The sequence below is a fragment of the Aquarana catesbeiana genome, linkage group LG09, assembly GCF_042186555.1.
Source record: "Aquarana catesbeiana isolate 2022-GZ linkage group LG09, ASM4218655v1, whole genome shotgun sequence".
NCBI classification, from domain to species: domain Eukaryota; kingdom Metazoa; phylum Chordata; class Amphibia; order Anura; family Ranidae; genus Aquarana; species Aquarana catesbeiana.
The window spans coordinates 177,255,294-177,282,618 of NC_133332.1; positions in this window are offsets into that span (position 1 = coordinate 177,255,294).

Here is a 27,325-nt window from a genome sequence, read left to right on the forward strand (position 1 = left end):
TGATTACTGCTAATGATATCGTTCTTATCACTAAAATCTTGTATATAGTCCCTTATCATCCCCTCCAAGAGTTTACATACTATTGATGTTAGGCTAACTGGTCTGTAATTCCCAGGTATGTTTTTTGGGCCCTTTTTAAATATTGGTGCTACATTGGCTTTTCTCCAATCAGCTGGTACCATTCCAGTCAATAGACTGTCTGTAAAAATTAGGAACAACGGTCTGGCAATCACCTGACTGAGTTCCCTAAGTACCCTCGGATGCAAGCCATCTGGTCCCGGTGATTTATTAATGTTAAGTTTCTCAAGTCTAATTTTAATTCCGTCCTCTGTTAACCATGGAGGTGCTTCCTGTGTTGTGTCATGAGGATAAACACTGTAGTTTTGGTTACTGATGCCCCCCGATTCACTCGTGAAGACTGAGGAGAAGAATAAATTCAATACATTTGCCATCTCCTTCCTCATTCTTTATGGGGCCAATATGGTCTGTCCTCCCTTTTTTACTGTTTACATACTTAAAGAATTTCTTGGGATTTTTTTTGCTCTCCTCCGCTATGTGTCTTTCATGTTCTATCTTAGCCGTCCTAATTGCACCCTTACATTTCTTATTGCATTCTTTATAAAGTCTGAATGCTGAGGATGATCCCTCAACCTTGTATTTTTTGAAGGCCTTCTCCTTTGCTTTTATATGCATTTTTACATTGGAGTTAAGCCATCCAGGATTTTTGTTTGCTCTTTTAAATTTAGTACCCAATGGAATACATTGGCTAATGCCCTTATTTAATATGCTCTTAAAGCAAACCCATCTCTCCTCCGTATTCTTTGTTCCTAATATTTTATCCCAATGTATGCCTTTTAGCAAGGTTTGTAGTTTAGGGAAGTTGGCTCTTTTGAAATTCAGTGTCTTTGTGTTCCCTTCATGTTTCCTATTTGTGTGATTTATACTGAAACGAATTAACCTGTGATCGCTGTTACCTAAATTGCCCCGTATTTCCACATCTGTGATCAGGTCTGTATTGTTGGTAATCAGTAGATCCAGTAATGTTTTATTTTCTAGTTGGTGCGTCTACCATCTGACCCATAAAATTGTCCTGCAAGACATTAAGGAACTGGCGAGCCTTAAATGAATGAGCGGTTCCCTCTGCCCAGTCTATGTCTGGATAATTAAAATCCCCCATTATGATAACACTTCCCATCCTTGCTGCTAATCCAATTTGTGATAGGAGATCCGTCTCCACTTCCTCCCTCAGGTTAGGGGGCCTATAGCATACTCCCAGTATTATTTTCCCCTTAGCTTCATCCCTTTGGAGCTCTACCCATAAGGATTCCACCTCCTCTCTAGCTCCCTCAGTGATGTCATCTCTCACATTCGCTTGTACATTATTCTTGATATATAGGCATACCCTTCCCCCTTTTTTACCCTCTCTATCCTTGCGGTATAGGGTATACCCTTGAATGTTTGCCAGCCAATCATGAGAGCTGTTGAACCAGGTCTCTGAAATTCCCACAAAATCCAAATCCTCCTTGTACAACAGTATCTCTAGTTCACCCATCTTGTCCGCCATGCTCCTGGCATTGGTGAACATGCCACATAGTTTAGATCGGTCGCATATTGTCCTCGTATTGGGTGTTTCAAGATTGCAACTAGGACTTGCTACTATACTCACCTTGTGTTTTTGTGCTTTGGTTAACCTACCACTAATGCCCCCAATACTACCCTCTGGAATATCTTCCGCGCTGGCTATCACTGTCTCTGGACCCTCCCCCCATCGCCTAGTTTAAAAACCCCTCTAACTTTTTGGCCATCTTCATTCCCAGCAGATCTGCACCCTCCTCATTTAGGTGCAGTCCGTCCCTTCTATAGTACCGGTTACCGACTGAGAAGTCGGCCCAGTCCTCCAGGAACCCAAACCCCTCCTTACTACACCAGCTCTTCAGCCACTTGTTTACTTCCCTAATCTCCATCTGCCTTTCTGGTGTGGCTCGATATACCGGTAGTATTCCTGAGAACACTACCTTGGAGGTCCTTTTCCTCAATTTAGCACCTAAGTCCCTAAAATCGTTCTTTAGGACACTTCATCTGCCTCTGACTTTGTCATTGGTGCCAACGTGCACCATGACAGCCGGGTCTTCCCCAGCCCCTCCCAGTAATCTGTCCACAAGATCCGTGATGTGCCGCACCCGAGCGCCCGGTAGACAACATACTGTTCGGCGCTTCAGGTCTTGGTTACAGATTCCCTCTCTGTCCTTCTAAGAATTGAGTCCCCTACCACCAGAATCTGTCTTTCCTTTCCCTTTGCTGCCCCCCCACTCTCACTGGAGGAGTTCTTCCCCTGGCAGCTAGCAGAGTCCCTCATCTCCAGCAGTGCTGGTGCCTGACTGGTTTCACCAATGTCACTCAATGGAGCGTACTTATTGGGATGCTCCAGTCCTGGATCAGCCTCTCTGGCACTTCCCCCTCTACCCCTCCTGACTGTCACCCATCTACTCTTTGCTAGTGCCTGCACCTCTTTGTCTCCACCCGCCTCTGTGCTGGCCCCTTCCGGCACCTGCCGTGTACGTTCCTGGCTCACCTTTAGTATGGAGGGACTTCTCAGTGCTGACAGTTGCTTCCCCAGATTCAGAACCTGGGCTTCCAGGGAAACAATAAACCTTTTGGGATCTATCTTGATGCCCTCAGGGGAGATGATCAGGCCCAGAAACTGAATGCATTGAAGCTCAAACTCACATTTCTCAAGTTTTGCATAGAGCCCATGTTGCCTAAGTCGGGTGAGAACATTTTGCACATGCCTGCGGTGGTCTGTCAGACAGCCGGAGAAAATCAAAATATCATCCAGATAGACTATGACATAGAGGTCTAGGAAGTAACGGAATACATCATTGACAAAGTGTTGGAAGGTGGCTGGTGCGTTGCACAGGCCAAAGGGCATGACAAGGTACTCATATTTAAATATAAAAGTGTAGCGCTAAAGTGCAAAACCTCTATGTGAGAGAAGTTACGAAATGATAAAAAAATATATATATTTCCCACTTAAGTGAAGAGAGACTGTATTCAGTCTCAAAACTATACAAGTATACAAACTCAATTCTAGATGTATAATGCAATAGCATAGAAAACGTTCATTCATAGGTAATAAAGGAAACGTGAAACATTAAAAAAATACAATAAGTGAACGTGAACAATCATATAGGAATATGATAAAGTGAAAAAGGGTATAAGTGACCAAACAAACGGTTTGGAACCCACTAAGTGATAATTAAAATGACCGCCTTATAAGTGATGAACAAATGCAGCAAATAAACATAGCGGTGATAGTAAAATGTCCACAATTGTAATAAGAGATGTAACCATCAGAAGGAACCTTGAAACTTGTACTCATAGTGCCCGAATCGAGTACGAAAAACTGTTTTCCACTCATCCCCTTCTCTTATGCGAATTAAGTTGCATGCCCTGCGGAGATCCAGCTTGGTGAAAACTCTTGCGGTTCCCAGTCTCTGGAATAACTCGGGTACTAAAGGTAATGGGTATCTATTCTTTACGGTAATTTTGTTTAATTCCCAGTAGTCGATATAGGGACGTAGGGTGTGGTCCTTCTTCTCCACGAAGAAAATGCCTGCACCGGCTGGAGACATGGAAGGGCAGATAAACCCTTTCTTTAAGTTCTCGTCAATGTAATTTTTTAAGGTGCCCAGCTCCTGCTCAGTTAGTGGAAAAATCCTCCCAAAGGGAACTTTGGTTCCAGGTAAAAGTTCTATTGGGCAGTCATAAGGCCTGTGAACTGGAAGAGTCTCTGCCCCCTTCTTACTGAAGACATCCTGGAAGTCCCGATAGGCCTCAGGAAGAGATGGGCAAAGCTTGGTATCCGAATCCAAGCAAAGACATTGAGTCAGTGTTACGGGGGTCCCACGTAAGCAATGTTGCCTGCAGTAGTCAGATGAGAATTGGATTTTTCCTGTGGACCAGTCAATGCTGGGGTTATGTGCCTGTAGCCAGGGCATTCCGAGAATGATTGGGAAGAGAGGGGAGGAGATGACATCCAAACGTAAGAGTTCCTAATGTTCCGGGCCTATGGTGGCCAGTAGTGGAACAGTCTCATAGGTGACTGGACCAGAACTAAGGGTAGAGCCATCAGCTAGGAATACTGCAAGACCCTGGGTCTTAGGTTGAAGAGGAATGCCATGATTATTGACAAAAGTTTGATCGATGAAGCCACTGCATGCTCCAGAGTCAATAATGACCGACACCGGGATGTTCTTTCCGGGGAGTTGTAATACAACAGATAGAGTCAAATGGTTACCAGGTTTGGGCAAAACAGATGCACAAGCGGAAAAAGACATCAGACACTTATGTATCTTGTTAGGGCAGGTCCTCACAAAATGTCCTTGTTCCCCGCAGTACAGGCATAGGTTATGAGTACGTCTGCGCATCTTCTCTTGCGGGGTAAGGGATGGCCGGAGCAGACCAAGCTGCATGGGTTCGGGTGCTTCCATGGTTGAAGTAGAGGAGAGAGGCAATTGGTTGGGGGGACTGGGAACTCTAGGGAGCATCCAAATAGGACGAGGGTGACCAGAGGACCTCTCAGAGCGTCTTTCTCTCAGACGATGGTCAATTTGAATAGATAGGTTTATAAGTTCATCCAGAGTCTGGGGTATCCCAACACGTGCCAGTTCATCCTTAAGGGGATCGGATAACCCCATCCGAAATTGATGACGCAAGGCAGCGTCGTTCCACTCTGTATCAGAGCTCCAACGACGAAACTCAACTGCGTAGTCTTAGGGCCGTTCTGAGGTCTTGCTGCAGGGAATGCAGGGCTGCCTCAGCAGTAGTAGTAAGTTGGGGGTCCTCGTACAACTGGGACATTGCCAGGAAAAAAGCGTCCAAGGTATCCAAGGATCTGGACTTCTGTTCCAGTAAATGATGAGCCCAAGTCTGGGGCTCGCCGGACAGCAGTGCAATGACAAATCCCACTTTAGTGGCATCCAGAGAGAACGTGCGAGGCTGTAGCGCAAAGTAGAGCTCGCAGGCGTTACGGAAGGCCCGGTATTTGCGACGATCTCCAGTAAATTTTTCAGGTGTGGGTACCCTGGGTTCCGGAGGGAGCATTACTACGGAGGGTGCTGAGGAGAGTCTGGCAGATGGTGCCCCCTGGGGGGGAGGAGCAGCTGAGAGGGCTTGATCCTGACCCTCTAATCTGGTGTAGCCTTCTTGTAGGCTCTTGACTGCTTGAGTAAGGCCCACGAGGTGCCTACAAAGTTCATCCATGGGGAAGGCCCCCTGCCCGGACTCGGTCATGGCTGCCTTATACTGTCAGGTCTCTCACTTACCAGACTGGAGAGTCCACTTGGGCAGAGGGTAGGCTCCCTTACGTATCCGACTTGTGGCCCCTGGTAGAGCAGACAGGAGGCCCACGAGTGCGGAGTGGTATGAGAGCCTGTGCAGGAGTCCGTGTTCCGGAAGCTAGCAGTCTTCAAACAGCAGATGATAATCAGTGGCACAGACAACAGATGCTGAGCAGGAGCTGGAGACAGGTTAGTACACAGGCTTGGTTTGGCAACAGGCGGGCAGCAGAGGTACAGAAGGAGCAGGCAGAAGCAAAGTCAAAACAGGCCGGGGTCAAATGCAGGCAGAGGTCAGGAGAGTCCAAAAGGCAAGCCGGGTCGTCAACAAATCAGGAACACAGGAATCACAGGAACTAGGAACAGGAAACAGGAAACAGGAACTAGGCACAGAGCTGTTGATCAGGCAGCACTAATCAGAGGGAGAAGCAAGCCTAAATAGGCTGATTGGCACCAAACGCCGCACTCGTTACGCACAGGCGCCCGCACACCCGCACGCGCCCGAGCGCGCCCCCGGACAGCGGCATGCACAGCAGTGCCACCAGGCGAACGCATAGCAGCGCCCATAGGCGAACGCGCACTAATGCGAATGTGCATACGCGCCCAAGCACCACCGCGTCCGCCACGGCCAGCCAGCATGCCAACACCAGTGCCCATAGAAGCAGGCGCCCGAGCAGCCGCAGGAAAGCGCGCACCAACACGCCCCGGCGCGCGACGATGCCCAATCAGGTAAGCTCTCTGACAGCAAAATTGTGTTGAGCTCAGTGCCTCACCAGCATGGAGTTAGGCAAGATCGGAGTTGAGGTTATGCTGTCCCCGTACGGGCCACCAAATGAAGTAGAATATAAACGTATCAAACCAGGCAGGACTTCAGTGATGCAGGTTTTCTTTATTTGACTCGGACAAGGAGACAAGTTACAAAAAAGGAACAGATATTTGCCTATTGGTTCTCACCGTTATAACCCATGCGATAGGGCTGCATATATATATAGCAGTGAGCCTGATAGACGCCTATTTGGACTTGTCTGTCTAACAATTCTAGAACTTGCATTTATATACCCTTTTACAAGCCTTATCTTAGCCATCTCTCCTAGATATGATTGGTCGCTAAGATCTATGTCAATGTAACTAACCATAAATCTGACACCTGTTCTACAACCAGACAAACTTATTCATTCCCAGAATTCCTATGTGTTCATTAAAGCAATTTATAACTGGTTTTGTCCAATTAAAAACACCTCTGTAGAGACAGTATGGCACCCGGCTGTGTTAAATCAACCCCTCCTTGTCCTGATAAGACAGATTTAGGATTTTGGGAGAATGAACTTTCAATAACCTCACCATTATGTGTTATGTCTATGGTTTCTCACTATACAATTCTATGTGCATGTATACATACACGGTTTTCACAAAAAGTACTGTATCATCTACATAAAATATATACTATATATATATATATATATATATATATATATATATATATATATATATATATATATATAACCCTATGCACACAGCTAAAATAATGAAGGAGTGGCTTCACAACAACACTGTTCTTGAATGGCCCAGCCAGAGCCCTGACTTAAACCCAATTGAGCATCTCTGGAGAGACCTAAAAATGGTTGTCCACCAACATTTACCATCCAACCTGACAGAACTGGAGAGGATCTGCAAGGAGAATAGGAATGGCAGAGGATCCCCAAATCCAGGTGTGAAAAACTTGTTGCATCTTTCCCAAAAAGACTCATGGCTGTATTAGATCAAAAGGGTGCTACTAAATACTGAGCAAAGGGTCTGAATACTTAGGACCATGTGATATTTCAGTTTTTATTTTTTAATAAATCTGCAAAAATGTCAACAATTCTGTGTTTTTTTGTCAATATGGGGTGCTGTGTGTAATGAGGAAAAAAAATGAACTTAAATGATTTTAGCAAATGGCTGCAATATAATATAATAATAATAATATAATAATAATAATATATAGAGTGCAAAATTTAAGGGGGTCCCCATTGTACATTATTAAAGATTAATAACTGTTGCTTTACTAATTGAATATTAATATTGATAAAACAACTACTATATAATAATAATAATAATAATAATAATAATAATAATAATATGAATATGAATATGAATAATAATATAAATAACATAAAATGTATATTAGTTAATATGAAATTCTACTACAGATACCCCCAATAGGAAATAACATCTAAAGGGATGCACACCCTTTTCCTCATTAGAGCCCTGCAGGTACAGCAACTGATTTATAATTATGAAACCTCTCCTATTAGATTCACTTTACGCATGAACACAGACAAACAGAGGAATCTTCAACAAAGTTTGTTAAAATTCTTGTAATGTACACTGATCACCCAGAGGGGAATGTTTTTTTTTCTTTCTCAACAAAAGTGGAGTTACTCTTTAAAGAAACATAACCTATTATTAAAAAATGAAGGAGCTTGTAAAACAGATCATATTGATATTAGATAACCAGCAAGATATAAACTACTTAACCACCTGGCAGATGTGACAGCTGACTGAAGTCAGCCGTGCCTCAATAAAATGGACAATAGGAAGTGAACCTATGGACCTGCTATATAAAGCCTTCCAGCATTGAATTGTGTTTGCTTGCTGCCTTGCTGAAAAAAGTGCAGGACAAAACTACTTGGATTTTCCCTGGGTGTTCCTCTGTCATGTATAAGTTTACTTCTGCCACTACCAGTTGATCCTGCCCCCCTTACTATATGATTACCCATGCATAGTCTATTATTTTCTTTATTTCTTTTGTTTTACATTTTTTCAATTTAATGTGAAACAGTTTCACACAACTTCATAAACATAAACATATTATTAGTATTAGCAATACTGTTGTCATGATAGTATATTAAAAAGTTCATTCATGTTGTCAAAATTACATTTAGCCTGTGTCTATTGTAAAATTATTTATTTCCCCCACTGTACTCTTTGAGTAAACACAAATAGTATTTAACATTTTTTTCTCTTTATCATTAGAGATCTTGCATGTGGTTTTATTAACTCATATAATCTTTTTGCGAAGTATTATAACAAAATGACTGACTGCCTTGAACTCTTCCTATAATAGATGCCTTTGCATTCATTATTCATTTGCTTGTAATCATACACAATCTTTTACTGCTGCACAAATTTATTTTGTATGCTTGTGTGTTTTTATAGTGCCACTTTATTTGATTTGTATATTGCCTGCAGTTGTAATGCACCAAACAAAATAGAAGAAAAGGTCCTTGTTTCATGTAAGCAATAATTTGTAAATTGCCATTAAAACAAAATACCGTAACTAAGAATCTTTTTTTTCTTTCTATACACCACCATTTTCTGCCTTTCTCCCTCCCCACACAACGCATCAAATGGCTGCCTGTGTTTGTATGCTAAGTTTGAGTTTTTTTTATCATGGTAGGGCTCAGGTATTTTACTGATGCTGATGAGCTGCTGTAAGAGGCAGGCAAATGATTTCCTGTTTCAGAGTTTGGGTGGAGCTTAACGCACACAGTACAGGGACCTGGAATGAGCTCTCACTAGTGCCCCCAATTGCGGGCAGAGGCTAATTTTTGGTAAAAGAAGACAAAATAACTTTGCTCTTACTCAATTGTGCAAGCTGCTAACACGGCAAATAGAAATTTTGCTATAAACGACAAGTGTAACAAAGTGTAGCACTAAAGATAAATATACATAGAAAATAAAGTGACATGAAAATGAAAAATCTGTAATCTTTTTAAATGTCCATCATATATAATAGTGAATCATAGTCCATCATTGTATGAAGCCATCATAGTCACCATGTGCGTGAAACAGGTAAATAGTGAAAATACCGCCACCGAAGTAAATGGAGGCCTACCAGAAAGTTTGAACCCAAAACAGCATACGCTGTATGGGTCAAACAAGCCTGTATTGCCCACCAGCAATGGGAAGGGAGCTGTAGTAATCGGCCAAGAGTAAAATTCTGGAAGCAGTCACAAAAGTGTCATATATATATATATATATATATATATATATAAATAGAGGATTGTGAAGATACCACCACCAGAGTGAATAGAGGCTTACCGGAAGGTTAGAACCCAAAACAGCGTACGCTGTATGGGTCAAACAAGCTTGTATTGCCTACCGGCAAAAGAGGGGAAGCCTTGGTAGCCGACAGGGAATGAGGTCCTAGGAGCCTTCACAGAAGTATCTTCTCCATGCGGGTAGTTAAACGTCCCCGAACATAGCCCATACAGAATAAAGAAGGGGCCACATAGTGTAATTCCGTAAACAATGTAAATTTTTAATAAAAGAAAAACACTTACATTTGAGTAGTTAAAAAAGCGCTTGTATGTAAAATAATGGTGGCAGTGGAGTCCTCCCGACGCGTTTCATCTTACAAGACTTCGTCTGGGGTTAATTTTTGGTAGAGGCTAATAATTTGGTAGCAGCAGTCCGAAACTAAAAGTAAATCCATGATTGGTAGCATAAGTCCATATAGTCCAGAAGTTGGTGGCATGCATAAGTGGAAGTGATTCCTAAACATTCAGGAACATGGACAGGGCTCTCGCAAAGGGCACTGAGTGGCAGAGTGACAGCTACATAGTAAAATAAAAGACATGCAAACACTAGCGACAACAAAACACAGCAAACATGAAAACACAAGTGAACCACAAACCAAGTGACAGAAATACCTAACAAATGACCTAATTATGTAACAGCCTAAATAGCAACTAACTATATACAATATATACAAAATGAGGAACACAGAAAAATACGGCAATACCAGAGATGCAAGGAGGAGGGGAGAAACCAGGACTAGGATCAGGAACAAGGGGGAGTAGGGACAGGGCAAAATCAAGATCCAGAGAAGGATACAGATGCAAGGCAGGAATAGGCAAGAATCAGGTTCAGGATCAAACAGCAAGCATGCATCTAGCTGGTAGGCAAAACACTGAGGCACAAGGAAACAGTAGAAAAGGAACTAAATACCCTCCCAGCAGCCATCAGGTGGAGACTGATTACTAGGACCTGCTGACTGATGGGAGATACCTGCTGGTGGACACTGGAACTACAACCCTCCATGCAGGGAACCACAATGCCACCAGCAGATGATCTGGGTCCTGACACCTATATTTAGAGTGTTTGGTGCAAGGTGCAACCGAGAGGTGACAGAGTTCCCCTGAAAAGCATGGGAAAACCTGTCCAATAGTGTTAACCCTTGCTCTTCAGGTCCCGCCACCTCATCATAGCCATCACATTTAACAAAATATCCAAAATTGTAATACACCAACAGGAAAATATACTCAAATAAATAAAAATGAAACATTTAACACAAATAATCCTACTTCAGAGCTACCTGCTTACATTAGGAAGCATTATAGTGAAGCCTGCTAAAGTAAGAACAAATACATACATGCTCCAACAATAGATCAAGTTTCCAAATGTTTTCCTCCTCTCAAACCTGTTTCAGGCTCTGGGATCAGGGACGAGCCAGTGATCTGTATGTTTCAAGTTGTGAGCCTTCACAGGGCTGAGAACCCTCCACCTTATGTGACACAGTGCTAAGTGCTTGAACAGACATTTTTTATTCCCAGTAGCTGAATGGAGCAGCAGTGAAGGTGAATAGATGCTGTTGGTGTGCAGCCAAGGAACAGTAATGTCATGTGATAGGGAGGTGAGTGAGTCAGATGCTCCAAGATATCCAGTAGTTGTTAATTATTTTAACATTCAGCCTGCATGGCAAAACAGCTGGTGGAAACCACAACAAATATTGCAAGGACATTATACATATTGAGAGGATTTTATAAAGAATGTCATACACACTGTTTAGAATTCTGTTAGGTCTCTGCACTACAATTGATGATGCTAGAGACAGATCCATGCATCTGTCAAAAATAGGTACATGAGTGGCAGCTAAAAGCAGCTTTGGAAACCACCTAATGCTGTCAACTACGAATCAAGGCAAGGTGGACCTGATGGAAAACTAGTCTCTCAGATTTCCCATCAGACTTTGCCATTCCAACAGGAGCAGTTAAGTTGTTGGGTCGGTGGCATCTGATGGGAAACCCTGAGACTTGTTCCTCATCAGTAATAAAGAGCTGAAATGCCCTGGGTTTGTTTCAAGCCAGGTTTGGCCAACTTCAAAGAAGTTTGCATGCTAAATCCAAACCCTGTTGAAATCAATGGGAGCTGAATCTGTCAAATCAAATATGTCTATTTTCTGGGCTAATAGGCAAGAGGTGTCAGAAAAAATAAAATAGAATGGGAGGTGGGCATTGCCCTGGGGGAATATGTACCATTTAAAAAAAAATTCAATTTGGCCAGGAGCAGTGATTGTTAAATGCTTAACCGCTTCCCACCCGTCCAACTTTATATGACATTGCAGACTTTAAGTGGTGATATCTGAATGATGCCTGCAGCTACAGGCATCATTCAAAATCTTCTTTTACAGCCGTCAAATCCCTTCACCATAAGAACCGACCAGTGCTGGATGATGACCATAGAGATTTCCAGTGGGCCAGATGGGCCCCGAAGTCACTATGATTGTTCGGAGATCGGGCGCGCTGTTATGACAACACACAGGGCCTCTGCATTTGGAAAAATGCCGCCGCCTCAGCTTTGAAGACAGGATCTTTTTTTTTTTTTTTCAGGCTGTCCAGCCTAGAGGTAAGATCTGGGGACTTATTGACCCTAGATCTCACTGTAAAGAGGACCTGTCATGCCCTATTTCTATTACAAGAGATGTTTACATTCCTTGTATTAGGAATAAAAGTGATTAAAAACATTTAAAAAGAAAGCATCAAACAAATTAACAATAAAAAAAAAAATAATAATTTAAAGAGTTCCTGTCCCCGCGTGTTTGCTCGCAGAAACAAACGCATATGTAAGTCATGCCCACATATGTAAATGGCTCTCAAACCACACCTGTGAGGTATCGCTGCTAATGTTAGAGCGAGAGCAGTAATTCTAGCCCAAGATCCCCTCTGTGACTCAAAAAAATGTAACCTGTAAATTTTTTTAAAGCGTCACCTATAGGGACTTTTAAGTACCGAAGTTTGGCGCCATTCCATGAGTGCGTTCAGTTTTGGAGTATGACATGTTAGGTATCAATTTACTCAATATAACATCATCTTTCACAATATGCAATAAAATTGGGCTAACTTTACTGTTTTTTTTTATTTAATGCATTTCTCAAAAAAAAAAACATGTTTGGAAAAATTGTTGCGCAAATACCGTGCAAGATAAAAAGTTGCAACAACATATATAATGTTTAGGGGTTCTGTGTAATTTTCTAGCAAAAAAATTATGATTTTACATGTAGGAGAGAAATGTCAGAGATGACCTGGTAGGCAAGTGGTTAAAGAGGAAAATTTAAAAAGACACATTTTCTTTAAAAAGCATGCCTGGAAGGGTAATCCTGCCTTTGAAGGGATAAGGGGTGCTTTTTTGTAATGTACATTTTAAAATTGCTGGAAAATGTCTTTAATAGCTTCCTTGGTAAAGAAAAAAAAGAAAACAGTATGCTGGCCCCTCTAAGGGTCTACTATATAATTTGGGGAACCTTTTGAGGGTTTTTGTGTGTTTTTTTCTTAAGAATCCAACAATGAGATGTCATTTGCCTGTAATTTAAACTGTGTATTTTTTTATTTATCATATTACTATAGGCCGGGTGAAAGGTGATTACTTACGTCCAGTTTTGTTATCTATTTACTGAAGGTAATTTTTTCTTAATTTGTTGCAGCCACAATGACACTTTGTAAAAGTGACACAAATAAAAGCTACATACTTGGAACTGTTACCAAAACTTTCACAATGTTTTCATGAAGTTGGCACAGGACATTCTAAAACACTAAACACTTTATTCAATTCCCCCTCATTATGCTCAAGAGAACTACAACCATCCTCAGGACCACAGGGCAATAATAATAACCATGGTATCACATCAGAACATTGTAAAATTAGAATGCAGTAAAATCATAAATTTGCCCTGGTATAACTAAAATAAATGCCCTGATATAACTAAAAAACTGCCTTTGTATAGCTACAAAGCTGCTCTAGAATAACTACAAAATGTCCCTGGTATAACTACAAAACTGCTTTGTTAAATGCTGGCAAGCAAGAGAGATTAATTGGGTTATTCTGTGTTTACTTCAAACATCTAATAATTTACAGAAGTTATAATTTTTACCCCCATCCCCACACTTGAATAAAACTCCAAAATGAACACAGAATTGAAAAACATCTTCTCATGAAAAATGTAATGGTAGATGTGTTTATTTAAACAGATACATTATCAACAAAGAAATTATTAAATCCTTAACCACCAATCATACACTGTATAATATGTTTATGTGGAATCAATAATGAACTACTTAGAAAATTGTCTCTGACAACTTTTTTTCTCCTTTATTACAGTACATGTGTTCAAAACATGTCTATATCAATAATTGTTTAGAGTATTCTCTGTTTGCTTTCTGTTAAATCTGCTGTCTGATTATGTTTACTAAATCCTTTGGTGTATTGTGTTCAGAATTATAAATATTATAAAATGCAAGTTTCTTTTCTACTTATTATTATTTTTATTGTATCTTCTTCACCTAAAAAGTATGAATCTTAATTTAAATAACAACTTTGATTAAAACAAACCACAAGGTTAATAAAGGATTGGTGGATAGTATAATTACAATTTTGCTGAAACCTAGTATTAAAGCCCAATTCCAGGAATATTAAAAACTCACCCTTGCAGTACCCCAACTCCCAGCATGCACATTATGCCTATGGGTTCATGAATAGGGTGTAAATACTTACCTTATTTGTCGCTCCAGAAAAGTCTCATCAGTGCTGCAACCAATCCTCTGCAGCCTGCTCTGTAAATGGCAACCTCTTTAAGTTGCACTTCTCAGCATACAATACAGGTCTAATGTCCCAGTATTGTGTGTGATGATACCGAAGTTCTGACCACAGAATGGAGCTTTGGGAAGAGGAAGAGTGTGTCAGAGCTGGGTGGAGTGATGGTTCAATGTAAGCAATGATGCCTGTACTTTTTGACAGTAGCAAGTATTTTTACCATCTTGTTTAATAATAGGACATCATTCATTCACATGCTGCATATTGCTATACATGGTGCAGAAACTGTGTATACTGGCAGGTGTTAATACAACTAAGGGGCAGACTCATCAAGAGAGCCCATCTATGCTTGCCCTTTCCTCCCAGCTGCTCCATTCATCAAAACCATGCTACAGCTTCTATGAATGAAAAATCATCTCTGAATGGAGGAAGCAGAGCTATCAATCATCCACTCATCCCCTATTCTTGATAAGAGCCTGTGACAGCCCCTTATTCTTGCTTACATCAAGAGTACCTCTATAGGGTTACGGTGGGAAGGCGCCACCGACACCCAAAGACCAATTTTAACGCACCCGTTACTTCTATCCAAAGTCAAAGTGACACCAGAATGTATCCAAAAAATCTCTAATCTTGTTCCCAGTGCACTACATTGTGGCCTCATCATACAAACTGTCTCCCCAGCTGTTGCTGAGCAAAATAAAGGCAGCTTGCAGAAAAAATTTCATTTTTTTTGGCTTTATAAATTCAGTTATTGCTACAGCAGATTCTAGACATGGTACAGATCTGCCACTTTACAGTTAGACTAAGAGGACCCCCCTGGCACTATATTGGAAGGATTTTTTCATTTTTAGACTTTCACTTTAAAATATCAAAAAATCACTGCTCATTTAAAAATGACGTTTTTCACAAACTTTTTTTTATTGATCCATGTCTCCCAGGGCAGGACCTGGCCCCCTATAACCATTGTATGCCTAATTACTTGCATTTAAGCCTTCAAAATGGGCACATTTGATATTTGATGTTCGGGTCCCATTAACTTTAATGGGGTTCTTTATTCGGGTCTGAACGTTCGCAGTGTTTGGAAGTTCTAGTCCGAACCGAACAGGGGTTCGCTGGGCCCATCCCTAGTGATGTCATTGCACATATGTGGTTCTAGATTGTTAGTGGATTGGTGTATACAATATGGGCCATATTTATAAAGTAGTAATTGCAAGAGTCACTAAACATTCAATGGTGGTGAATTATCCACTATATATTAAAAGAGATTGACAAAGAAGGATCACCTACAATGAACGTTTGCTTTATAAATACATCCTATGTGTTAAAATATTCTCCACAAAAAGAAAGGTGAAAAAAATCATACATTCTGTATATTTGTCTCCCATTGATCTGCCTTTTTTCTATATTAGCTATTGTTATATGATATGCTGGCCTTTAACATCCTAAAATATATGTTTTGTTTGATAAAGAGATTTGTGACAAGCTCCAAAAAAACCAACAATTTCTGCATGTGAGCATATTAACAGTTTTAGTTTAATTTATTGGATTGCTTGGATAAAAAATAGGATTTTTTAAATACAGCTTACCTGTAAAATCCTTTTCTTGGGAATACATCACGGGACACAGGGACTTTGATAATTACTTAGTGGGTTAGATAGTCACCATCAGGTGATTGGACACTGGCAACCCTAATTACAAGGCGAGTTCTTCCCCTATATAATCCCTCCCATACAGAGAGTATCTCCGTTTTGTAGCAAAGCAATAAGTATCCCAACATAAAATCCCGAAGAGGGGCGGGAGCTCTGTGTCCCGTGATGTATTCCCAAGAAAAGGATTTTACAGGTAAGCTGTATTTAAAAAATCTTATTTTCTTGTTCATACATCACGGGACACAGAGATTTTGATATTTGATAATTACTTATGGGGTGTCCCATAGCAATGCCCAAATTGAGAGAAGGGAGACACAGATCAGAAAAAAACATAGACCGCCAACAGACCAGAGGAACTATACTGCTGCCTGCAGCACACTGCGCCCAGAAGCGGCATCCTCCTGCCCTCTTACATCTACCTGATAGAATTTAGTGAATGTATGGACTGAAGACCAAGTTGCAGCCTTGCAGATCTGAGCCATGGAGGCTTGGTGATGCACTGCCCATGAAGCACTAACTGCTCTAGTTGAGTGTGCTTTAACCTGAAAAGGAGGAATCTTCTTCTTTACACCATAAGCCTGAACAATAACCTGTCGAATCCATCTAGAGATAGTGGATTTTGATGCTGCCTGGCCCTTTTTGGGGCCTTCTGGCAGAATAAATAGACAATCAGTCTTTCGTATCTGAGCGGTTGCCTGCAGATAGATATTGACTGCTCTTACAACATCTAAAGAGTGTAACAACTTCTCCTCTGTGGACTGCAGATCTGGAAAAAAGGACGGTAGGACCACATCTTGATTCAGATGGTATCCCAAAACCACTTTAGGCAAAAAAGTCAGGTGACGATGCAACACCACCCTGTCTTTGTGAATGGTCAAATATGGCTCTTTACAAGAAAGAGCTGCTAACTCCGATACCCTTCTAGCCAAGGATTTGGCTACCAGAAAAAACAATTTTTTTTGTCAAAAGATCTAAAGAAGCATGGTGCAATGGTTCAAAAGATTGTTCCTGTAAAACAGACAAAACCAAATTCAAAACCTATGGGTACACAGGAGGCTCAACCGGTGGATTCAAGCATAAAGCCACTGAACAAAGGCCCGGGCGAGGGAATGAGAGGCAAGCGGTCTTTGAAAGAATACTGACAAAGCCGAGATCTGGCCCTTGATAATACTCAAGGCCAGCTTCATTTCTACGCCTGATTGAAGAAAGGAAAGAATTCTGCTAATGTCATACTTTCTAGGATGCCACCCCCTGGATTCACACCAGGAAACATACTGTATGCCTTCCAGATTCTGTAGTATATGAGCCTGGAACCCGGCTTCCTAGCATTAACTATAGAGGACAGGACTGGCCCGAGAGGCCACGACCCTTCAGAATGTGGGTCTCAACTGCCAAACCGTCAAATTCAGACTTCGTAAGGCAGGATGGAATATTGGACCCTGTGAGAGTAGATCTGGGTGCAGCGGAAGAACCCAAGGTCTTCCTTCTGCCATCTTTACGATCTCCGCATACCAATGTCACATGGGCCAAGCCGGAGCCACCAGAATTACCGTCTTTCCTTCCCTTTTGACTCTCCGCAGGAATCGCGTGAGAAGCGGAACTGGAGGGAACACATAGATCAGAGAGTACTGATCCCATGGAATCGTTAAAGCATCTGACCCTTGTGCTAGCGGATCCTTTGTTCTTCACACAGAGTTGTCCAGTTTCCTGTTGAACCTGGAAGCCAACAGGTCTACATCTGGGGTACCCCATCTTCAACATATGGCCTGAAAAATATTGGGGTGTACAGACTATTCTCCTGGGCACAGTTGCTGGCAACTCAGGAAATCCGCCTGCCAATTTTCCACCCCTGGAATGAAGGCCGCAGACAGGCAAGGAACATGCATCTCTGCCCACGAAAAAATGTGATTCACCTCTTTTTGGGCATCCAGACTCCTGGTGCCCCCTTGGTGATTGATATAGGCCACTGCCGTAGCAGTGTCAGACTGTATCCGGACAGGACAACCCTGCAACCTGGAAGTCCAGACCCTGAGGGCTAGACAAATTGCAGAATCTCCAGAATGTTGATGGGCAAGAGCCTTTCAGCTCTTGACCATCTTCCCTGGGTGGAAGCTTCTTCCAGAACTGCTCCCCAGCCTATTAGGCTGGCATCTGTGATTACCACTTTCCAAGTAACTGGAACAAAGGATTTTCCTTTTAGTAGATTCTTGGTTAGCAACCACCAATTGAGGTTCTGGCGTACCCATAGTGATAGGCACATTGGAAGATCCAAGGCTTGTACTCTTTTGCTCCAGGCAGAGAGGATACAGCTCTGCAGAGGCCTTGAGTGAAACTGGGCGTAAGAAACAGCCTCGAAAGAGGCCACCATTTTCCCTAATAGTCTCATACATAGTCGAATGGAGGGATTTCTTACTTGCTATGACTACCCAAACCAAATCCTTTATGGCTTTGGCTTTTGACCCGGGTAAAAATACTCTGCTTTGGACTGTGTCTATGACCATGCCCAAATACTCCAGCCTTTTTAGGGGCTGGAAGACTTTTCTAGATTGAGGACCCTGCCTAGGTACTCTAAGTACTATACTGTGCTGAGCACACTGCGTTCTAAGCGTGCTATGGACTGTTCTACAAGTAGCAAACCGTCCAGATAAGCTGTCACTGTTATGCCCTGAGCCCTTAGTTTTGCTAAGGGTGGGGCTAGAATTTTTGTGAACACTTAAGGTGCTGTAGCAAGACCGAAAGGTAGGGCCACAAATTGGAAGTGGCGCTGATCCACCGCAAACCTTAGAAATCTTTTCTGAGTGGGAAATATTGGCACATGTAAATATGCATCCTTGATGTCTATTGATGCCAAGAATTCTCCCCCCTGAAGGGTGGAAACTACTGAGCGGATTGACTCCATGCGGAAAGAATGAATGTCTAAAAACTGATTCAGGTCTTTTAGATCTAGAATAGGTCTGACATCCCCGTTTGGTTTTGGAACCGTAAAGAGGTTTGAGTAGAACCCTGAGCCTTGCTCTTTTGGGGTCACTTCTATAATTACCCCTTGGGATAGTAGACATTCTAGGGCCAGAAACAAGGGTCTTCTTTTTTCTGGATCTTTGGAGACTCTTGACCTTAGGAAGCGAGATGGCAGAAACTCCCAGAACTCCAGCTTGTAGCCCAGAGACACAGTGGAGGTCACCCATTTGTCCTGAATCTCTTCCCAGCAGGCGAGGGATGTATATTAATAAGGGGGCACTAGTAAACTAGTAGGGCACTAGTAGACTGTGACCATAAAGTGCATGTGCTCAATATATCATAATATATGTGAATACATCATACAAAAGGCATCATGATTAAAAAATATATATATATAAAACTTATAACAGAAAAATGTGTGTTATAACAAAAAATTGTGCATCAGTAAACAGCCAGCAGATAAATGGTGCTCACAGCAGACCCATCATGCACTTGATTGCAGACAAGTCAATACCAAACCACCACAATGTGTGGAATAATCTGTACTGCTAAAGCATCATACGCATCATAAGACAAAGCCACCAACAATTCGAAAGTGCTATGTGCATTTATGAACAAACAAAAAATGTGTGTATATATATATAAACTAAGTGTCCATATGTTGAGTGAAGTGGTCAGAATTTTCCATACCAACATCACTACCAATTGATGACTTTTGATAGGACAGCACCCGGTGAATCGTCTGAATGCTCCCGATCCCTATCCTCAGATAGGAATATCTCATCATTATCAGAATTCTCATCTGATAGGAAACCCAGAGCAGAGGGAGGGGATCTACTATCTTCATAGTGTCTTCAGTGACATATACAGGGACTGTAACATTGGGAGAGGCTGCAAAGCCTGACAGGGGTACAGACTCATCCTGTGAGGCTGCCTCCAGTCTTTCAGGGGGGGGATGGAATCCTGCAGGCATACCCAGAACCCCTAGATGTAGGCGGTGATTTCTTAGTGCCTTTTTTACCTCCCCCTGAAGCCCTCTTATGAGGAGACATAGTCCTAAGCTGCAAAGCAGAGGTACTATTACAAATGCAACCACTAGGAATGGGCTTTATGTTCGGGTTGAACATGAGTTCGACTCGAACATTGGCTGTTCGCCCGTTCGCCGAACAATTTGGGGTGTTCGCAGCAAATTCGAAAGCCGCGGAACACCCTTTAAAAGTCTATAGGAGAAATCAAAAGTGCTAATTTTAAAGGCTTATATGCATGGTATTGTCATAAAAAGTGTTTGGGGACCTGGAGCCTGCCCCAGGGGACATGTATCAATGCAAAAAAAGTTTTAAAAAAGGCCGTTTTTTCAGGAGCAGTGATTTTAATAATGATTAAAGTGAAACAATAAAAGTGTAATATTCCTTTAAATTTCGTACCTGGGGGGGTGTCTATAGTATGCCTGTAAAGGTGCACATGTTTCTGGTGTTTAGAACAGTCTGACAGCAAAATGACATTTCTAAAGAAAAAAAGTCATGTAAAACTATTATTGCTAGCACCGGCTATAATGAATTGTCGGTCTGGCAATACACATAAAAGTTTATTGATAAAAATGGCATGGAATTTGCCCACAGGGGAACCCCGGCCAAAAAAAATGGCGTGGGGTCCCCCTCAAAATCTATACCAGACCCTTAAAGTCTGGTATGGATTTTAAGGGGAACCCCGCGCCAAAGTTAAAAAAAAAATGGCGTGGGGGTCCCCCCAAAAATCTATACCATACCCTTATCCAAGCAAACAACCTGGCAGGCCGCAGGAAAAGAGGGGGGATGAGAGAGCTGCCCCCTGCTCCCGAACCGTACCAGGCCACGTGCCCTCAACATTGGGAGGGTGCTTTGGGGTAGCATCCCAAAGCACCTTGTCCCCATGTTGATGGGGAGAAGGGCCTCATCACCACAACCCTTGCCCGGTGGTTGTGGGGGTCTGCGGGCAGGGGGCTTATCGGAATCTGGAAGCCCCCTTTAACAAGGGGACCCCCAGATCCCAGCCCCCCCTGTGTGAATTGGTAATGGGGTACAAATGTACCCCTATCATTTCACAAAAAAACAAAATTATTTCTAGTTTGGGCGGGTTGTATTTATGGGTCCACACTAGCTCCAGTATTCATGCCTATTACTATTGGGTTAAATCCCTTAGTTGGGTACACCTTAATGAGCCTTTACATTTTATTATTTATTTCTATACACATTTCCTTTATCCCTTTCAGCACATCATGCACACTACAGTGCACACACAGTATATCTGGATTATGCTGTGGCCATTTGGCCTTTTTTTGGCTGCCGTCCCAGGTCCTTGGTGGGGCATTCCCACCTCAGCCCGGGAGAGACACCGTGCTTGAGATCCCTACAAGCCCCCATGTAGAGGCTGAGCTTATCCTCAGGACAGAGTTGTAAGTTTCTGACCTGTCACCATTTTTGTTACACCTTTTCGTTCCCTTTTACAAGGCACCATTATTAATATTTGATATCTCTTATGCCCCGTACACACAGACGGACTTTGTTTGGACATTCCAACAACAAAATCCTAGGATTTTTTCCGACGGATGTTGGCTCAAACTTGTCTTGCGTACACATGGTCACACAAAGTTGTCGGAAAATCCGATCGTTCTAAACGCGGTGACGTAAAACACGTACGTCGGGACTATAAACGGGGCAGTGGCCAATAGCTTTCATCTCTTTATTTATTCTGAGCATGCGTGACACTTTGTCCATCGGATTTGTGTACACACGATCGGAATTTCCGACAACGGATTTTGTTGTCGGAAAATTTTATAGCCTGCTCTCAAACTTTGTGTGTCGGAAAATCCGATGGAAAATGTGTGATGGAGCCTACACACGGTCGGAATTTCCGACAACAAGGTCCTATCACACATTTTCCGTAGGAAAATCCGACCGTGTGTATGGGGCATTACAGTACATCACTATATCACACTCCTGATGAGTGGCTGAAACGCCATGAAACGCGTCGATTGTTATTTGATACCAAATTTTTATTTGACTTCATTGTGTGTACATGCATGTATTTCTAGTGTATCCCATTGTTGTTCATGTCTATTATGTCATTTTATTAACTGTATATGCTATGGCCAAGATAATTCTAGTGCAAGTCATGTGACTACCAATTATTTGTTTTAATATATCTTCAACAGTTATAAATGAATTTTCAGACTGTGACTAATAAATCTATACATTGTACATACATGCGTGTACCCATTTCTATTAAAATTGTTTATGGCGGGCCTCATTTAAAGTCCCATTTCTCTCTCTTTCCCAAACTATTTCTATTAGGGATGGAGGCCTGCCATTTGGCTGTACCAGGTCACGCTCCCATTTTACCATTTACTAATTGGGTGGAAGACACCGGCTTTAGTGACCTGTTACACCTAATATTTCCTGATTACAGAGTATCTACAACTACTCCCATATTTATTATAACCAAATAATTTTTGTATAGTCTCTTCCCTTTTTTATCCATTATCCTCATTGGGCTTGTCCCTAGTGAGTTTTTCAACTTGGATTTTTCTTTTTTTAGGCTGGCCCAGCTCAGGGTTGACGGGGGTAAGACTGTGTCCACTTCCGGGGTTGCGATGCATGACAGCTCTTTCCTCCTTATAACACATTGGTGGTGGAGGGGATTGACCTCTTGCGCATCGACGTCATACACCGATGCCCCGCTCATGACGTCAATCAACGCCTCGTTGCTGGGGACCTTTTTCCATCTCGCGCCACAGGCGAAGTGGGCGCGGATCCGCTGAAGCTGATGGGTACGCCGCACGTGGATGGGATCCGCTTCATCAGCCTTCCTCGTGCTGCATTGGCTCGTTCAGTATGACGTTGACGGGACTCCGCCTCGGACTGGGGTATATGTTGGCCTTAGCTGGTCGATGGCTCATTTTGCATGATCCTATCACACTTGAAGGGTACTTTCACACAAGCTGATCTATGCTCACTACACACCAAGGTAATCTTAAAAGGGGGTCCTTATACCACTTTTTATTTTTATTTTTATTTCTAGTTTGGGCGAGTTTTATTTATGGGTCCACACTATCTCTAGTATTCATGCCTATTACTATTGGGTTAAATCCCTTAGTTGGGTACACCTTAATGAGCCTTTACATTTTATTATTTATTTCTATACACATTTCCTTTATCCCTTTCAGCACATCATGCACACTACAGTGCACACACAGTATATCGGATTTGGCTGTGGCCATCTGGCCTACTTTTGGCTGCCCTCCCAGGTCCTTGGTGGGGCATTCCTGCCTCAGCCCTGGGGGAGACACCGTGCTTGAGATCCCTACAAGTCCCCATTTAGAGGCTGAGCTTATCCTCAGGACAGAGTTGTAAGTTTCTGACCTGTCACCATTTTTGTTAGACCTTTTCGTTTCCTTTTACAAGGCACCATTATTAACCACTTGCCGACCGCCTCACGACGATATACGTCGGCAGAATGGCACGGGCAGGCAGAATCACGTACCTGTATGTGATCGGCCTCCCACGGGCAGGGGGTCCGATCGGACCCCCCCACGGTGCCAGAGGCGGCCGGAATTTGTTTTCGGGCGATCAGAGGTGAGGGGGAGGCCATCCATTTGTGGCCACCCCCTCGCGATCGCTCCCGGCCAATGAGATCATTCCTCTGCCTCTGTAATGTAAACAGAGGCAGAGGAAGTGATGTCATATCTCCTCGAGCCGGTCTTTTCGTTCTGGCGCCGAGGAGAGAAAACATCAATGTGAGTTTGCACAACACTACACTTACAGTAGAACACACAGGCACACTTTCACCCCCCAGTCACCCCCGATCACCCCCCGATCACCCCCCTGTACCCCCTGTCACAGTAACACAAATAGCAGTTTTTTTTTTTTGCATTGGTGTCAGTTTGTGACAGTTATAAGTGTTAGGGCAGTTAGGGTTAGCCCCCTTTAGGTCAGGGGTACCCCCTTTAGGTCTAGGGTACCCCCCTAAGCCCCCCTAATGAAGGTTAACCCCTTGATCACCCCCCGTCGCCAGTGTCACTAAGCGATCATTTTTCTGATAGCTGTATTAGTGACACAGTTGACGCTAGTTAGGGAGGTAAATATATAGGTTCGCCATCAGCGTTTTATAGTGACAGGGACCCCCATATATTACCTACTAAAGGTTTTAACCTCCTGATTGCCCCCTAGTTAACCCTTTCACCAGTGATCACCATATAAGTGTTACGGGTGACGCTGGTTAGTTAGTTTGTTTTTTATAGTTTATTATAGTTTTAGGGCACCCGCAGTTTATTACCTTATAAAGGTTTAACCCCCTAATTGCCCAGCAGTAGGGATGAGCTTCGAGTTCGAGTCGAACTCATGTTCGACTCGAACATTGGCTGTTCGCAAGTTCGCCGAACAGCGAACAATTTGGGGTGTTCGCGGCAAATTCGAATGCCACGGAACACCCTTTAAAAGTCTATGGGAGAAATCAAAAGTGCTAATTTTAAAGGCTAATATGCAAGTTATTGTCATAAAAAGTGTTTGGGGACCCGGGTCCTGCCCCAGGGGACATGGATCAATGCAAAAAAAAGTTTTAAAAACGGACGTTTTTTCAGGAGCAGTGATTTTAATAATGCTTAAAGTCAAACAATAAAAGTGTAATATCCCTTTAAATTTCATACCTGGGGGTGTCTATAGTATGCCTGTAAAAGGGCGCATGTTTCCTGTGTTTAGAACAGTCTGACAGCAAAATGACATTTTGAAGGAAAAAACTCATTTAAAACTACCCACGGCTATTGCATTGCCGACAATACACATAGAAGTTCATTGATAAAAACGGCATGGGAATTCCCCAAAGGGGAACCCCGAACCAAAATTAAAAAAAAAAAATGACGTGGGAGTCCCCCTAAATTCCATACCAGGCCCTTCAGGTCTGATATGGATATTAAGGGGAACCCCGGCCAAAATTTAAAAAAAAAATGACGTGGGGTTCCCCCTAAATTCCATACCAGACCCTTCAGGTCTGGTATGGATTTTAAGGGGAACCCCGCGCCAAAAAAAAAAAAAAAAACGGCGTGGGGTCCCCCCAACAATCCATACCAGACCCTTATCCGAGCACGCAACCTGGCAGACCGCAGGAAAAGAGGGGGGGACAAGAGTGCGGCCCCCCCCTCCTGAACCGTACCAGGCAACATGCCCTCAACATTGGGAGGGTGCTTTGGGGTAGCCCCCCAAAACACCTTGTCCCCATGTTGATGAGGACAAGGACCTCATCCCCACAACCCTGGCCGGTGGTTGTGGGGGTCTGCAGGCGGGGGGCTTATCGGAATCTGGAAGCCCCCTTTAACAAGGGGACCCCCAGATCCCGGCCCCCCCCTGTGTGAAATGGTAAGGGGGTACAAAAGTACCCCTACCATTTCACTAAAAAACTGTCAAAAATGTTAAAAATGACAAGAGACAGTTTTTGACAATTCCTTTATTTAAATACTTCTTCTTTCTTCTATCTTCCTTCATCTTCTGGTTCTTCTGGTTCTTCCTCCGGCGTTCTCGTCCAGCATCTCCTCCGCGGCGTCTTCTATCTTCTTCTCCTCGGGCCGCTCCGCACCCATGGCATGGGGGGAGGCTCCCGCTCTTCTCTTCTTCTTCATCTTCTTCTCTTCTTCTCTTCTTCTTTTCTTCTCTTCTTCATTTTCTTCTCCGGGCCGCTCCGCATCCATGCTGGCATGGAGGGAGGCTCCCGCTGTGTGACGGCGCTCCTCGTCTGACAGTTCTTAAATAATGGGGGGCGGGGCCACCCGATGACCCCGCCCCCCTCTGACGCACGGTGACTTGACGGGACTTCCCTGTGACGTCACGGGGAATGCCACAGGGAAGCCCCGTCATGTCCCGTGCGTCAGAGAAGAAGAGAAGAAAAGAAGAAGAGAAGAAGATGAAGAAGATGAAGAGAAGAGCAGGAGCCTCCCCCCCATGCCATGGGTGCGGAGCGGCCCGAGGAGAAGAAGATAGAAGACACCGCGGAGGAGATGCTGGACGAGAACGCCGGAGGAAGAACCAGAAGAGCCAGAAGAACCAGAAGAACCAGAAGCTGAAGGAAGATAGAAGAAAGAAGAAGTATTTAAATAAAGGAATTGTCAAAAACTGTCTCTTGTCATTTTTAACATTTTTGACAGTTTTTTAGTGAAATGGTAGGGGTACTTTTGTACCCCCTTACCATTTCACACAGGGGGGGGCCGGGATCTGGGGGTCCCCTTGTTAAAGGGGGCTTCCAGATTCCGATAAGCCCCCCGCCCGCAGACCCCCACAACCACCGGCCAGGGTTGTGGGGATGAGGCCCTTGTCCTCATCAACACCCTCCCAATGTTGAGGGCATGTGGCCTGGTACGGTTCAGGAGGGGGGGCGCTCTCTCGTCCCCCCCTCTTTTCCTGCGGCCTGCCAGGTTGCGTGCTCGGATAAGGATCTGGTATGGATTCTTGGGGGGACCCCACGCCGTTTTTTTTTTTTGGCGCGGGGTTCCCCTTAAAATCCATACCAGACCTGAAGGGTCTGGTATGGAATTTAGGGGGAACCCCACGTCATTTTTTTTTTTCAATTTTGGCCGGGGTTCCCCTTAATATCCATACCAGACCTGAAGGGCCTGGTATGGAATTTAGGGGGACTCCCACGTCATTTTTTTTTAAAATTTTGGTTCGGGGTTCCCCTTTGGGGAATTCCCATGCCGTTTTTATCAATGAACTTCTATGTGTATTGTCGGCAATGCAATAGCCGCGGGTAGTTTTAAATGAGTTTTTTCCTTCAAAATGTCATTTTGCTGTCAGACTGTTCTAAACACAGGAAACATGCGCCCCTTTACAGGCATACTATAGACACCCCCCAGGTACGAAATTTAAAGGGATATTATACTTTTATTGTTTGACTTTAAGCATTATTAAAATCACTGCTCCTGAAAAAACGGCCGTTTTTAAAACTTTTTTTTGCATTGATCATGTCCCCTGGGGCAGGACCCAGGTCCCCAAACACTTTTTATGACAATAACTTGCATATTAGCCTTTAAAATTAGCACTTTTGATTTCTCCCATAGACTTTTAAAGGGTGTTCCGCGTGTTCAGTGATTTTAATAATGCTTAAAGTCAAACAATAAAAGTGTAATATCCCTTTAAATTTCATAGCTGGGGGGTTTCTATAGTATGCCTGTAAAGGGGCGCATGTTTCCCGTGTTTAGAACAGTCTGACAGCAAAATGACATTTCGAAGGAAAAAAGCCATTTAAAACTACTCGCGGCTATTGCATTGCCGGTCCGACAATACACACAGAAGTTCATTGATAAAAACGGCATGGGAATTCCCCACAGGGGAACCCCGAACCAAAATTAAAAAAAAAAAATGACGTGGGGGTCCCCCTAAATTCCATACCAGACCCTTCAGGTCCCCTCAAAAATCCATACCAGACCCTTATCCGAGCATGCAACCTTGCAGGCCGCAGGAAAAGAGGGGGGGGGACGAGAGAGCACCCCCCCTCCTGAACCGTACCAGGCCA